The following is a 15,891-nucleotide window of genomic DNA, read 5'->3' as shown; positions in this document are numbered from 1 at the left end:
AAAATGGAGTTATCCCGAGTATCGATCTCGAGGACTGCGTAGCAAGTATCAATCTTTATAATAATTCAATTGAACCAAAGTTCATATGGGGTTTGATGATTGTTTTCACAAATAATAAGAAATAAAAATATAAAGCGTATAAAAACAGTTTAACCAATATGAGAAATAATGCTAGGGCCAGATGTATGAATTGCTTTGTATTACACTTCTTCCATATCATATAACGTCTATGTTATCATAATTCAAAACCGTTTCTCAAGAGTTGTTTTCTCTAATTCCTTAGCCAAAAACCATTAACAGGCAATTTCAATCCTAATTCCTTAGTAATTCAAGTTGATGTTATGAAATACTTAGTTCATCAAGAATTAACAGTAACCACTGTTTGATCCTCATTCCTAAGTGATTAAATGCGGGTTTTATTATACAAGAAGTGATAAGGCGGTTTGTCCGACCTAAACCTTAACCAGAGACAGTAGATTACAGATTAAAGACATTACAAGTTGTTGGTGATGAAGGTTGATCTTCAATTTCTTCTGATCTTGAAGATCTCTTCTCCTCTGAACACTTTGCAAGCTCTTTCTTCTTTCTGTAAACTTCTTCTTTTTACGATCCAAAAGTCCCCTTTATCTGTGCCCAAATTCAAACTAAATAGCTTCCAAACAACTAAAAACATTGCGAAATGCCCAAACTTCCCTCCGGACGTCTAAAGGGGTTAAAACATGAAAAATCAGCAAATGGGGAGAAATGGCCAACACGGGCCGTGTCAGGTGACACTGTTGCCCGTGTTGGCTCCACTGTAAGTCCAACATGCAATCCCTGCTGACACAGGCCGTGTCAGCTGACACGGGCACCCGTGTCAGCCCACTATTTTCTGGGTTTTGGTTGGCTGGCTCGGCACATGCTGACACGGGCACCCGTGTCAGCCTCCTGTTTTGTCTATTTTTCGCTTTTCATTAAGTCTGTGACCTCCATTCTTCCAGGACGCAACTTTCGGACTTGTTATCTGACCTGGAAACCAAACAGTCTACACAGAAACGCATAAAATGCGACAAAAGGAGAAAAACTACTAATGCAACATAAAACAAGCGGAAATTCATAAAATGCAATAATCTAACACTAAAATAAAGAGCAAAATGTTACTAATTCATGAAGATTCAATGCTGGATAGATGATGAAACTGAGTGTAAATGGTGACCGATCAAAGATCATCTAGAAACTGGTTGTGACATATAAAGATTGGCATGATATGCTCTCATTTTCTTTGCATGGATATCGTACATCTATCCGCACTTTAACAGGGGCAACTCATTTATCTCTTGTGTATGGCATGGAAGCAGTATTTTGAGTTTAAGCCTGTTTCAATCCACTTTCTTGATTCCATTTGCTCTATCGGCATTCTCTAAAACTTCTGCAACAATTCCCAAGCTCTGAGACCTTCTGAATTGCTCCAACCAGTTCGAACTTCATCAACTTCTGATCACCATTTGAACAAGGTAGTTTTGAGCATCATTTGGATTCAAACAAGTTACCACAATGTAGTCTTTCATTCTCTGATGCTTTCCTCTAACTTATTTGGTGTTGATTGATCATGTTCATCTTTTAATTTTACTTTTTGTGTTTTGCTTGTTTCTGAAACTTCTTTGAAATCCCCTTTGCTTAGTTCACACAAATGAATTTGAAGCATAAGGTTGAATTCGGGATGAGAAGAGGATCACAATGGTGGTGGTCTCGTGTCTTGAAGTTACCAAATGATGAAACTCCGGTGAGAACTCACCGGAGTAATTCTCAGGTGGTCTGAGTTTAGACCAAACACGTTGGCATTTTGAAATGTTTTGATTGGTTAGATTCAAACCCGATCATGTGTTTGGCTTGCAACATGTTCCATCGTATTTCTCATCATTTAGAGTGTTGGATCTGCCACGTCAATTAATGAGGCGTAATCCAACGCTCCTGGTTTTTTCTGATTTTAATTATTTTTCTTTTATTATTTTAAATTGCTTTTTATTTAAAAAATTCGTAGTAATTTCATTTTTTATCCAAAATATCCCCAAATAATTTCTAAAATTCTCTTTTATTTTTCTTCATTTGATTTTAATGTTTTCACATTTTATTTATTGATTTTCTATTTTTCATGATTTTTGTCTTTTTTCCCTTGTTTTAATTGGTTTAAAAATACTTTTATGCATTTTTATATTCTGAAAATTTTCTTTTATGGTTCTTATTTTATTTCCAACCTTCCATAATTTTCTTGACCATTTATTTGGTGTTTTGAAGGACTTTGTGGATTTTCCATTTTATTTCTATTTTAAAAATACCTTTAATGCATTTTTATTTTATTTTATTGCATTTTAAATTTGTTTGACCTTGTGGACTTCTGTTGGCCTTGAATCATGATGATTTTGACTTCAAGTCTCATCAAACTCAATGGATATTAGGTGTTGATGGGATGAAAACCCTAATCCACCAAAATGGATGATTGATTTTGATGATGCCTTGATCAAATTTGTGGTTCAATTTGGGTGTGTCTTCTCTTATCCCCTTCTTCTTCGTCTCCTTCTTTTCCCTTTGATCAATTGGATGGATTGTCTCCATCTTGTTCATGATGTGTGGATTGGTGCTTGATAAACTTTCATCATTTCAAATCTAGCTTCTGAGTGATCATGAATCATTTAAGGTATTTTGGATTGATGCATAAGTTTTCCTAAGCATCATGAAATATGGATTGAAGTAATAGACCATCCTCCTAGCCTTTGTGCTTGATCATCCCCTTTATTTTTCTTTTCTTGTGTGGTATGGCTTTAGGAGGATGATTTACATATCATTTCTCTAGCATGTATTAACACAAACATTATTATTGACCGGCCTCAGATAGTTGTGACTTCTACATAAGTCCAATTACGATTGCTTAACATAGCGATAAATTTGTCCCAAAGGCAATGGAATTTTTATAAGTGAGATTGTAAGTCTCATATTCCTCATGGTATTGTGTGATAATATTGCTCCTTTTCCATTTATGAGAGCTAGTGGCATACTTGTTGATTTTTATCCAAGTTGGAGCCCTTCTCATAAATGATGTATATGCTCCTATTTTCAGGCTTGTGAGTGGATGGTTGAGTGTTCTCTAAAATGTGGCCAAAAAATCTTTTCATCTTTATTAACATCTTCTACTAACACCTTACTTGTATTAACTTTTACTTCAAAGTCATTTACCTTTATGCTTTTTATTTTATGCCATTTACTTTATACTTTATGTTTAGCATTTCATATCATATTGTTTGTGATTATGTCATTTGTTCTTTGTCCACTTGGACTTTACTTTTATATCTTTGTAAAGAAAACACTAATAAAGAAAAAAAAACTAGAAAAAAAACTTTGTTATCCTTATTTATGGACTTGTGGTTACTATCTTTGACATTTTGTGGAGTTATGGACTTAGAATTAGGATCTTGACCTTTGTTTTGGGACTTGTGACTTGAGACCCTGGAATTCATCTGATACCTTTGACTATGGATTTCTTTGTGAAGACTTGGCTTTGTTACTTTGGTTTCATCTGACACATGGATTACTATTTGCTTATTACTTGCTTGCTTCAAGCTTAATCCAAATGAGGGAGTTCTTGCTTGACTTATGTCATAAAGCTTGTTATCTCTTGGTTAGATATTTCTTCTTTAGCTTTTACTTTATGATTTAAGATAGTCTCTTCTTCTCCTCCCCTTCTTTGATTTTCAAAATCTTCCTTCTTTTTTAAAACCCTCTTGTTTTAAACTTGGACCTTTTTTTATTAAACCTTAAATTATATCAAGTAATTTTCAAAACTTTTTTCTTAATAAATGCCAATTCACATGAAGCATACTTAGACCAATTTCAAAATACTAAAAGGGTCTAACTCATTCAAACCATTTTGTGCCCTTGTGCGTTTTTTCTTTTAAACTTTTTTCTCAAGGCATTAGACATGAGTCATTTCCATAGTTGAGTTATAATTCTTCTATCTCCATAGTATTGATGATAATTCTTTTCCATCTGTGGGAGCTAGTGACATACTTGTTGATCCTTATCCAAGTTGGAGTCCTTATTGTGATGATGCAAAGTTCTCATACTTGTGGGTGACTAGTTGAGTATTCTCCTTAAAATAACAAAATCTCTTCTCATTAAAAATGAATCAAAACAAACTCTTTTGTTATTTTTACCATGAACTACGAGGTTTTGATCCTCCATTACACTTTGTTGGTACGTAGGCATGAGACTTTAAAAGTCTTGGCAAACATCAAAAATAAAGAAAGTGCTTCTTTTCCCATCCCTCAAATCTTTTGCAAACAACACCCTTTTTCAAGCTAAAATATGCACAAAATTCAAAAAGGTTCCCATGGATTGCCATGGATGTTTAGGGTGTCAATACTTTCCATTTGCATAACTAACCCCCGGACCTCTGTTCTCTTTTGTTAGTTTTGTTTTAAAACTTCCTCGGACTTTGTCCGTACTTTTTCCCTTTTCCTTTGGAAACAATAAAAGTGCGGTGGTGACTCTTGCTTTGCAAGTTAAGTTAATCAATATCTTAATCTCAAGTTTTTACTGCTACAGAATGATAGCACTACATTCCTCTATGAGCGCCATTATACAAATGTCATCACACTTTAGCTTATTTGACAAGATTTCCTTCAAGAGTTTGTCATAAGAGGGCATTTGAGATATAACTTCAGTGAAGGATATATTGATATGGGCTTTATAAGTAGCTCAATAAACTTCTTAAATTGTTCATCGATCTTTGATTTTTCGAGCCTTTGTGGGTACAGGATCGAGGGCTTATATGGAGGCGGAGCTACATATGGCTCTTCTTTTTCTTCATTAACTACCTCATTCATATGTGGTTTTGGCTCACTCTCTATTCCGGGTGGTACTGATTTGCTATCATTATCCTTTCCTTTATCGCTTTTGTCGGTAATGGTCTCTAGCTCTTTGTTGCTATGTAGCTTAACATTGTTTATGTGTCCCTTTGGGTCTGGTTCAGATTGCCTTGGAAAAATTCCAGATGGGGTAGAGGTAGATGCTTGTTGTTGGGATACTTGAGAAATTTGGGTTTCCAACATTTTATTGATAACCATGACGTCAACTTTAGACGCAAATTGCCTTAATACTTCATCAGTGTGAATGTTTTGGTCATTGAAGTCCTCGTTTTACCGGGTTTGGATTATAATAAGATTTTCCATCAACATCCAGAGTAGACATGGCAATATAACCCATACCCGCGGGTACCCGCCTGAACCCGCCCTGAATTTGACGGGGAAAACCCGCTTTGAGTGGGTTTGGGTTTGGGTTTTTCTCGATTTTAACATATGGGGACGGGGCGGGTAATGGGGGAGCGTATTACCCACCCCGAACCCACCCCGTTTATTATTATTATTATTATTATTATTATTATTATTATTATTATTATTATTATTATTATTATTTATTATTATTGATATTATTATAATTTAAGAAAACCATATTTATTTTTAAAAACTCATACATTATATTTTTAACCTTTCCACTTTCTCATTGCATTTATGGTTAGTTATATCAAATAAAATACTTTTAACATTCCAAAAAAAAACTTTAATGATTCAGTTATGTTATGTCTCTTCCACTATTTCAAAAATCTCACTATGAGAGTCATTGAATTTTTCTTTTCACGTTTCAATTAGAAGCCATTATTGACATCACCAATTCACCATCTTGAAATCCTCATCAATATTATTTTTACTGTAAGTTTTATTCTTCTTATTTTCTTATTTTTAATTCTAAATCTTAAATCTTTATTGTGGTTGTAGAAGAATTTTAATGTTGTAAGCAATACATTCTTCTTGATTTTTTAATATAGTGTTTAAAATCTTAAATATGAATTAGAAATATATGTATGAATTTTCAATATGAAGTGTAGTTCAGCAAAATTATTCATACTGTAATGCAAGGTCATAGGTGTATATAGCTCTTGAGAGTTGAGATATCATTACTTTCTATGTGTGTATGCTATAATCATCTCCCCATAACCATAAGTCCCTACACCAGACAGAAGCCACATATCAAATGATTTTATGTAATTACTTTTGTTTAGCTTTATACTACAAAAGTATACACCACAAAAACAATATCATATGACATTCTCTACTGTAGATTGTTTGTTTAATTTTTGGTTTTATTTAACTAAAAGCTTAATTTGTAGTTTAATGTCGTAGATTGTTTGTTTAATAAGTTAGTGTTGATATACATTGTATTTAATTGATTTTGTAATTTGAACAACTCAACAGAAGATAAACATGGAAAATATTGGTAACGTTGACCTACTTATTTCACAAGATAGTGCACACCAACTAGCTCCCGGTATGGAAGAAAGTTTCAACTCTTCGCTTAATTGCCTGACACCATCTAAGGAAACAGTTGAAATGCCTAATGATGAAACAATTGATAAAATTGATACATGTGATAATGTAGAGGCATTGGTAGAAAAAAGAAAGGAAAACTTAGGAGTAAGGCTTGGGATCATTTTATTAAGGTGAAAGTTAATGGCGAGGATAAGACTCAATGTAAATATTGTAAGAAACTTCTTGGTGGAAAATCAAGGAATGGAACGAAACACTTGCTTCAACATATGAAGACATGCATTCATCGCAAAATTCATGAGAACAAGACTACAAAAGGACAAACATTTATCATGCCAAAGATCTTGCAAGGAAAGCAAGAATTGGGAGTTGGTACTTATAATGCTGAAAAATCAAGGAAAAAGCTTGCATGTGCAATAATTATGCATGAGTATCCACTTTCAATTGTAGATCATATTGGTTTTCGATGATTTGTTGCTTCTCTATAACCATTATTTCATGTTCCTTGTAGAAATACTATTAGGAAGAAGATATTTAAAGTGTAGGAGTTTGAGAAGACAATAACTTCAAAGTTATTAGATAGTCTTCAAACAAGAGTGGTGATTACTTCAGACATGTGAATTTTAAGTGATAAAAAAAAGGGGTATATGGTTATTACTGCATATTATATTAATGGAGCTTGGAGTTTGCAGAGTTGCATCTTAAGATAATTACAATTTTTTATGTCTACTTTAAGCAAAAATATAATATGCTAACTTTATTTCTTTCATATTTTGAATTTTATTATGTGTTAGGTTCATTTATATTCCTTCTCCTCATTCAAGTGATAGATTTTGTGCTGCTTTAGTTAATTGTTTAATGGACAGGAATATCGATACAAAATTGAAATTCTGGTATCAGATATAAGATGTCGAAGGTAATGACACGACACTAATATCTGGTAATAAACAATGGATAAACAAAACAGAATGGTAAAGCGAATAACACAAGCAATTGTTAACCCAGTTCGGTGCAACTCACCTACGTCTGGGGGCTACCAAGCCAGGAAGGAAATTCACTAAAATAGAATTAGTTCAAAGACTCTCCGTACACTTCAACAAGTTACAGTCTTTATCACCTAATCTATACCCGTGCAACTTCTACCTAAGCACTCTTAGATATGAGAACCCACTCACTTCCCTTACAATCACACACCAGTGATTTTAAACAACAATCCCTTGTGAAAAGAAAATACTTTTCAATTACACACTCTTGATTTTACTTCACAGTTTCAATCAAGAAGACACACTCTTGATCTTGCTTCACAGCTTTGATCAAGAAGACACACACTCTTGCTTAACAGCTTTAGAGTGACAATTTACAACCACAAATCAGTCCAATTCAATCATCAATGGATGACTTGAATGACCTACAAGTCTTACGACTAAACAGACACAAACCCTAGCTCTCTCTCTATATTTTGCTCAGTCTTGGTTGTGTGTTCAAACAGGTTTTCTAAGTCCCTTTTTATAGAAGCATCCAGCTGGGCTTGGACATCTTGAAAACCCTAAATCTATTTTCCAATCAAATCTTTTTATAACAATTGTTTAGATCTCCTTGGAAAATAAGTAAATCTGGTTGTAATCCATGATTGAATGCGCTAGCTAGCCATATCTTCAATCATCCAAAGATTGCCATTAATTGTGCAATCACAAAACACCAGACATTCATACTGAATGTTCTGTGTACAGGATGTCATGACATTGGGTCTGACATCCTGGAAAAATCCTGCATAATCCAATAATTCCTTTTATTACTTCCAGCAGGTACAGCCATATCAGATGTCATGACCTTGTGTATGTCATCTGAAATAATCCTGCATGAACATGTCTTTCATTTAAGCTCCAGCAGGTACAACCAATATCAGAAACCATGGCATTGTATGTGGCATTCTGAAACAATCCTGCTTGCACATGTTCTTGAACTCCAGCAGGTACATAGGATATCTTATGTTAAGACATCACATATGACATCTTGTGAACACTCTTTGTTTTACCAAAATTGCTGCCAACACTTAGAATCAACAAACTCCCCCTTTGGCAAATTTTGGCTAAAACATATATCTGTCCTTTTTGTTCACAAGGTAAACTATCAGCAGTTAAACAACTTAACAGTAGTTTAATCAGCAGCAGAAGCAAAAACAATTACTATCTATGACTACTAGTAATACACACATGCACAAGGGTACTTCTCCTCCCCCTAAATCTATGCAACAAACAACAGAATTACTAGTTATGGATGCAACTAGTAAGACACACAAATACACAATGCACAAGGGTACTCCTTCTCCCCCTAGGGTACTCCTTCTCCCCCTAAATCTGTGCATACAACAAACATAACAGCTACTTATCTCCAGTACCTGTACCACCCAGAATGTCATATTGACATCTGCTTCAACATCAACACCTGTGCACCATATCAGACATCCTTTTTGACATTTGTAACAAACAGAATTACATTCTGTTTTAGCACCTGTGCACTCCTTTCAATAATAGTTGTCCTTCTGTCCAGCCACATCCAACTTCCACAACAGCTTCCATATCAAGCACTTCTCCCCCTTTTTAGTCAAAATTGACCAAAGGTGACCAATTAGACAAAATAAATGTCTATTAGCCTAGCAGAGAATGTTAGATTAGATGTTATAACATTAAGCATGTTAAAACAAAATATTCAGGAAGTACACGCCATCATTATACACAGCTGAAAGCTGAGATAATGAAAAAATTCAAGGAACTCATTAAGAGCCCTAAATATTACATAACAGGCATCAATAAGGACTGCCACAAAATACATAATCAAAAAAACAATCAAGACAACAGCCTTCCAAACAGCAGCCCAGCTACCACCACACCTCCCAGTTTTCAATTCAGGCAGGAACCATTAATCAGAAGAAGAAGTATCACCTTCACCTTCATCTTCATCTTCAGAACACTCAGAGCTTCCAGAGCTGCCACCGGATTGTGCTTTTCCATCTGAATCCTTACCAGCCTTCTCTAACTCTTCCTTTTCCAGGCTACAAATAAGAGCTTCCAAAGCTTCTTTTCTTGCCTTGGCCACCTTCATACCCTTCTCCAATTCCTTGCAGGTATCTTTCAATTGATCAATTAGGCTTCCTTGAGATGCAGGCTCTCTTCTGTCAGATGTCATAACAACATCATTTATATGACTTCCCTCAAACAGCTTATAATGAATGGATAGAGGGGTTTTTCTTCTGCTTGGTATGTCATTTGTATTGAGTATGCCTGGTTGTTGACTTAAGATAATACCACAAATAATGGATGGGAAGGCAATGGGTAACTTCACAGCATTTTTGGAGGCATGTTTGATGGTTTGGTCAAATAAAAACTTTCCAAAATCATAGTTTATCTTGGTTCCAATTGCATGAATAATTCTTCCAAGAACAATGGAGATGGTAGAGACATGATTAGTAGGAACCCAATTTGCTGAACCAATCTTGTGCAGAATGGCATATTTAACAGTGAGTTTACTAGCTGATAGATGTTTCCTACTAGGCCATTCCTTAACTTGGCCAGCTGTAATAATTCTACAGACCTCATTGTCCGTGGTCTCTAGATCTACTCCTCCATCAGTTCGTCTCCCTAGGAACTTATTGATGATGGTAGGTGAAAGTTTCACACACTTACCCCTTACAAAAACTTTGCAGACCTCCCTGTTGTTTTTTCCATAAATCTCCTCAGGGATGTTAACAATGAATTCTTTGACCAAGCCCTCATAGCACTGGGGCAGAGCAGTCACAGTTTTCATAAGACCATCAGCTTTAATTAACTCCATGACTTCCTTTACTTCACTTGCCTCTTTTCCCAATTCTCTTTCAACTGCTACCCTTCTTTGAGACACAAACTTCCATTTGGCAGCACCATCTTCTACGTGAAAAGAGATATTGTCAAGATGAACAGCAGCCACTTTGTTTAGAGACTTCTTTATAGACTTCCTTTTAACAGGGGGGATGTCTGAGACATTGTATTCGACATCCTCATCAGATTCAGAACTCTCACTTTCTTTCTTCTTCCTGACCTCTACTTTACTCCAAGATTTGGAGGGACCTATACCAGCAACCCTTTTCTCTTTCCTACCTGTCCTTATCTCAGCCATACTCTTCCTTTTTCTCAGTCTATTAGCTATACTTGTTTTCACAAGATTGACCAACGTGTCATCTTCTTCCTCAGACCTTTCTTCCTCAATGTCCTGAGCAGTATCAGGGGACATACTAGGTAAGTTTTTTCCAAGAGAACATAGTCCCTCAGCAGCTACTTCCTTTTCTGTTTTAGATGAGTTATCATCTTTCTCATCTTGGGTTTCCACCTCAGGAGAGGGGTCCCTTCTGGACAGAGGGGTAAAAATGTCCTTGACTCCATGCTCTTCATTCAGTATCCTAGTAACTAGGTTTCTTATGATGCGATCAGTAGAGTGCATGTCCTCTTTATCAGGCGATTTTTTAGGAGTGTTACCTTGCTTAACTCCAGCCATGGAAGGGGAGCCTGGAACGTCACCTGGTATCATACGCAGAGGAGTTACGTCCATCAAAAATTCATCTAAAAATTCCATGGAGGAAGTTCTAGTATGAAAGGGTTTTGAGCTAGATGTTGATGGATGTTGAGACATGTTGTTGAACTTTTGAGAAAACTTTCTTTGCCCTAGTAGAGGTTCTCTGAGTAGTTTGATGAAGATGGAAAGAATTGTGTTCAGGCAAAGTGTGCAAATGAAATAGATATTATTTCCAATACTAGGAGATGATTCATTATTAATGTGGCTTTTTCTTTTCATTGGGCAGACAATATTTTTGTTACCTTTTCCACTCCATATTAATTGCCATATTTTCTCAAGAAACCAAGCCCCTAATTTTCCCTTTTCATATTTCAGTTGGACATCATACAAATCCCTTGCAGTCTTGTTGGTTAGTTGCATTTCATGCTGTAGAACTATGAGTTTGTTTTCCACATATTTTCTACATGAGTGATGAAAGCAAATAATGTACTTGGTCCAGCTGTGCTGAATATGGTCATTGGACATAGGTGTACCATATAGGTTGTCATAATACAATGTCATAGCATCGAGTGTGACATTGTATATAATTATCAGTAATTTCATCCAACCTGGTTGAGCATTGTTGCTTTCATCTGATATCTTTTCTATCTCAATTTTCTTTGCACACATAGTCCCTTGTGTCTCAGTTCCAGCAAGGCTCTCACTACCTTCAGACTTCATACCACCAGTCATATGTTCAAGTGTTTGGGCCATCATGACCTTCTCTTCCTTGAGGTTCGGTCTTAGCTTTTGGTGTAACATCCTTGTCTGACATTTTTCCTTTCCCTTTAAGGTTCTTCTTTCAACTGTACTCATCTTAGAGGGGTCATCCATTTGAGAGCTCCACATGTAGCAGTTGTTTTTGGTCCTGATTCCTTTCATAATTACTTCACTGTCTTTGTTAACAATCATACATTCAGTTTTAGTGAAGATGATATTCAGACCTTGATCCCCTAGCTGACTGATGCTTATTAGATTTGAAGTTAAGCCCTTGACCAGTAGAATATTGTCAAGTTTAGGAGCTCCAGGACACTCAAGCTTGCCTATCCCCTTTATTTCACCTTTTTCTCCATCACCAAAGGTTACATAGCTTAAGTCATGAGGGTGAAGATCAGTTATCAAGTCTGAGTTTCCAGTCATGTGTCTAGAGCATCCACTATCAAAATACCACTCTTCTTTGTGAGCTGTTAGACTTGTAACATTAGTCTTAGGAACCCATTGCTTCTTGCTGATAGGCCTGTGTTGTTTGGGTCTGGGTTGATAGTGAGTCTGTTGATGAACAGGGGTAGGGTAACCATGCAGCTTATAGCAGAAGGGCCTTGAGTATCCAAATTTCCCATAATAATGACATCTCCATCTTTGATGTTTGCCTTTCTGCTGTTTTCTCTTCTGTTGGTGTGACATATGATGTGACATCTTAGGACTGCTCTTACTCTTGCTGTATTTAGGTTTAGCTTGAGGTTTGCAACCAGTGTAACTACTTTCAACCTTAGATTTATGGTATCCTATTCCAGATTTGGCTCCTGTGATTAGTCCAGATTGGAGAATCTTGTCTAAGGAGTCAGATCCATTGTTTAGCATCCTTACATACTTGGTTGTCTCTTCTAGTTTTGAGTTTAAGAGCATGACTTCAGTTTTTAGCTTGAAGATGGTTTCCACCTGTTCTGCCTTTTCATTCTCCAGTTGTACTATCTTCTGGCTCTCAACTTGTTGACTTTCATCTAGCTTGTCCTTCAGACCCACAACTTCTGTTTTCAATTTGGAGATGGTTTCCAAGTATTCTACCTTCTCATTTTCAAGTTGAGTTATTTCTTTCTTCTGGTTTAAAACCTGCTTGCTCATCTCTACACTTTTATGACACAGCTCTCTGTAGGTAGAGGCCAATTCCTCAAATGTAACTTCACCATCACTTGAGTCTTCATCAGATCCCCATCTTCCTGTCAAAGCAATCCCAAGATTTGCAGCCTCCTCTGTATCACTTTTATCTGACAAGGTGGCAACAAGACTCATCTTCTGCTTCTTGAGGTAGGTTCCACATTTTGTTCTAATGTGTTCATACCCATCACATTCATAGCACTTTACTTCTTTTCCTTCTTTGGGCTTCTCTTCTGGCCTTACTCGTCTTCCATTGTTGATGTCAGATGAGATGTTCTTGACATTTGTCTTGGATCTTACATCCATTTTCTTTAACAATCTGTTAAACTGTCTCCCTAGCATTGCAACTTCATTGGCCCATTCTTTATCCATATCTTGACTGTTTTCCTCTTATGTGTTGGATATGAAGGCAATGCTCTTGGTTTTCTTTTCAGTTCCATCATTCAATCCCATGTCAAAGGTTTGGAGGGATCCAATTATCTCATATACCCTTATGTTGGAGATGTCTTGAGACTCTTTTATGGCAGTCACCTTCATTGCAAATCTCTTAGGGAGTGACCTAAGTATTTTTCTTACCAGTTTTTCATCTGTCATCTTCTCTCCCAGGGCTCCTGAAGCATTAGCAATCTCAAGGATACTCATGTGAAATTCATGAATGTTTTCATCTTCTTTCATCCTTAAGTTTTCAAACTTGGAGGTGAGCAGTTAAAGTCTAGACATCTTTACCCTAGAGGTGCCTTCATGAGTGGTCTTGAGAATGTCCCAAGCATCTTTGGCCACTTCACAGTTATTTACCAGCCTGAAAATATTCTTGTCTACCCCATTGAATATTGCGTTCAAGGCTTTAGAGTTTCCAAGAGCAAGATCATCCTCCTCCTTGGACCATTGTTCTTCAGGCTTCTTCTCAGTGGTGGCTTCTCCTTCCTTAGTAATGACAGGATGCACCCATCCTGTTAGCACAGCTTTCCAAGCCTTGTTATCAAGGGATTTTAGAAACGCTACCATTCGAGGTTTCCAATAGTCATAGTTAGAACCATCCAAAATTGGTGGCCTATGCACAGATCCTCCATCTCTCTCCATCGTACCAGAAAGTATTGCCCCTAGATCTCACCCAGAACCAGAGCAGGATGCCTGCTCTGATACCAATTGAAATTCTGGTATCAGATATAAGATGTCGAAGGTAATGACACGACACTAATATCTGGTAATAAACAATGGATAAACAAAACAGAATGGTAAAGCAAATAACACAAGCAATTGTTAACCCAGTTCGGTGCAACTCACCTACGTCTGAGGGCTACCAAGCCAGGAAGGAAATTCACTAAAATAGAATTAGATCAAAGACTCTCCGTACACTTCAATAAGTTACAGTCTTTATCACCTAATCTCTACCCGTGCAACTTCTACCTAAGCACTCTTAGATATGAGAACCCACTCACTTCCCTTACAATCACACACCAGTGATTTTAAACAACAATCCCTTGTGAAAAGAAAATACTTTTCAATTACACACTCTTGATTTTACTTCACAGTTTCAATCAAGAAGACACACTCTTGATCTTGCTTCACAGCTTTGATCAAGAAGACACACACTCTTGCTTAACAGCTTTAGAGTGACAATTTACAACCACAAATCAGTCCAATTCAATCATCAATGGATGACTTGAATGACCTACAAGTCTTACGACTAAACAGACACAAACCCTAGCTCTCTCTCTATATTTTGCTCAGTCTTGGTTGTGTGTTCAAACAGGTTTTCTAAGTCCCTTTTTATAGAAGCATCCAGCTGGGCTTGGACATCTTGAAAACCCTAAATCTATTTTCCAATCAAATCTTTTTATAACAGTTGTTTAGATCTCCTTGGAAAATAAGTAAATCTGGTTGTAATCCATGATTGAATGCGCCAGCTAGCCATATCTTCAATCATCCAAAGATTGCCATTAATTGTGCAATCACAAAACACCAGACATTCATACTGAATGTTCTGTGTACAGGATGTCATGACATCGGGTCTGACATCCTGGAAAAATCCTGCATAATCCAATAATTCCTTTTATAACTTCCAGCAGGTACAGCCATATCAGATGTCATGACCTTGTGTATGTCATCTGAAACAATCCTGCATGAACATGTCTTTCATTTAAGCTCCAGCAGGTACAACCAATATCAAAAGCCATGGCATTGTATGTAGCATTCTGAAACAATCCTGCTTGCACATGTTCTTGAACTCCAGCAGGTACATAGGATATCTTATGTTAAGACATCACATATGACATCTTGTGAACACTCTTTGTTTTACCAAAATTGCTGCCAACACTTAGAATCAACAAAAATTGTCAACTACCACTTTAGATAATTGTAGTATAAATGATGATGTGATGGAAAAAATTAAGGAGAAGTTGCATTTAAGTACTTTGTTGAGGGATGGATCTTTACTTCATATGCGTTGTTTGATGAGGACGTAATCCAAGACATAAATGATACAATGCAAAGCTTAGGACGTCCTATGACAAGGGCACGTGCAAGAAGAGTCAATGATGCTTTAGTTCACTTCATGATCAAGTCAATCGAATGCATGGGCCAGATTGAAGAAAAAGAGCCCAAGTTTATTCTTATCATCCAAGCATGTGATAAAAGGCCCAATAATGCATAAATAAATAAAAATAAAGGAAATACCAATAACCACACTATAATGGACGAAAATTGCAAGAGAAGTGGTAAATAAAGAATTGTCATTATTCTGCCCTTTCAAGAACCTCACTATCTCTTCTTTATTTTGCACTTTCTTTGTAATAACTCAACCCACTATCATGATAATTAGTGGCTGAAACCCTTTTGTTTTCTTAGGAGTTAATTTTTACTTATTTCATCATCTTAAGCCATTCCTATATAAAGGAGGCGTGTATCTTCTTTTTGGACCAATGAATTTTGTCAAGTTTACACATTGTGTAAGTGAGAGTATTTGCTCTTAGGTTCTGGATTGGACCAAAATTGATCTTATCAAGAAATCCTTTTCTTGTGGTGATCCTCATCCATAGGCTTATCATTCTCTCTTGGATTAGAAAGAGTGTGGTGC

The sequence above is a fragment of the Lathyrus oleraceus genome, chromosome 2 (assembly GCF_024323335.1).
Source record: "Lathyrus oleraceus cultivar Zhongwan6 chromosome 2, CAAS_Psat_ZW6_1.0, whole genome shotgun sequence".
Lineage (NCBI taxonomy): Eukaryota > Viridiplantae > Streptophyta > Magnoliopsida > Fabales > Fabaceae > Lathyrus > Lathyrus oleraceus.
This window is presented reverse-complemented; position numbering follows the sequence as displayed.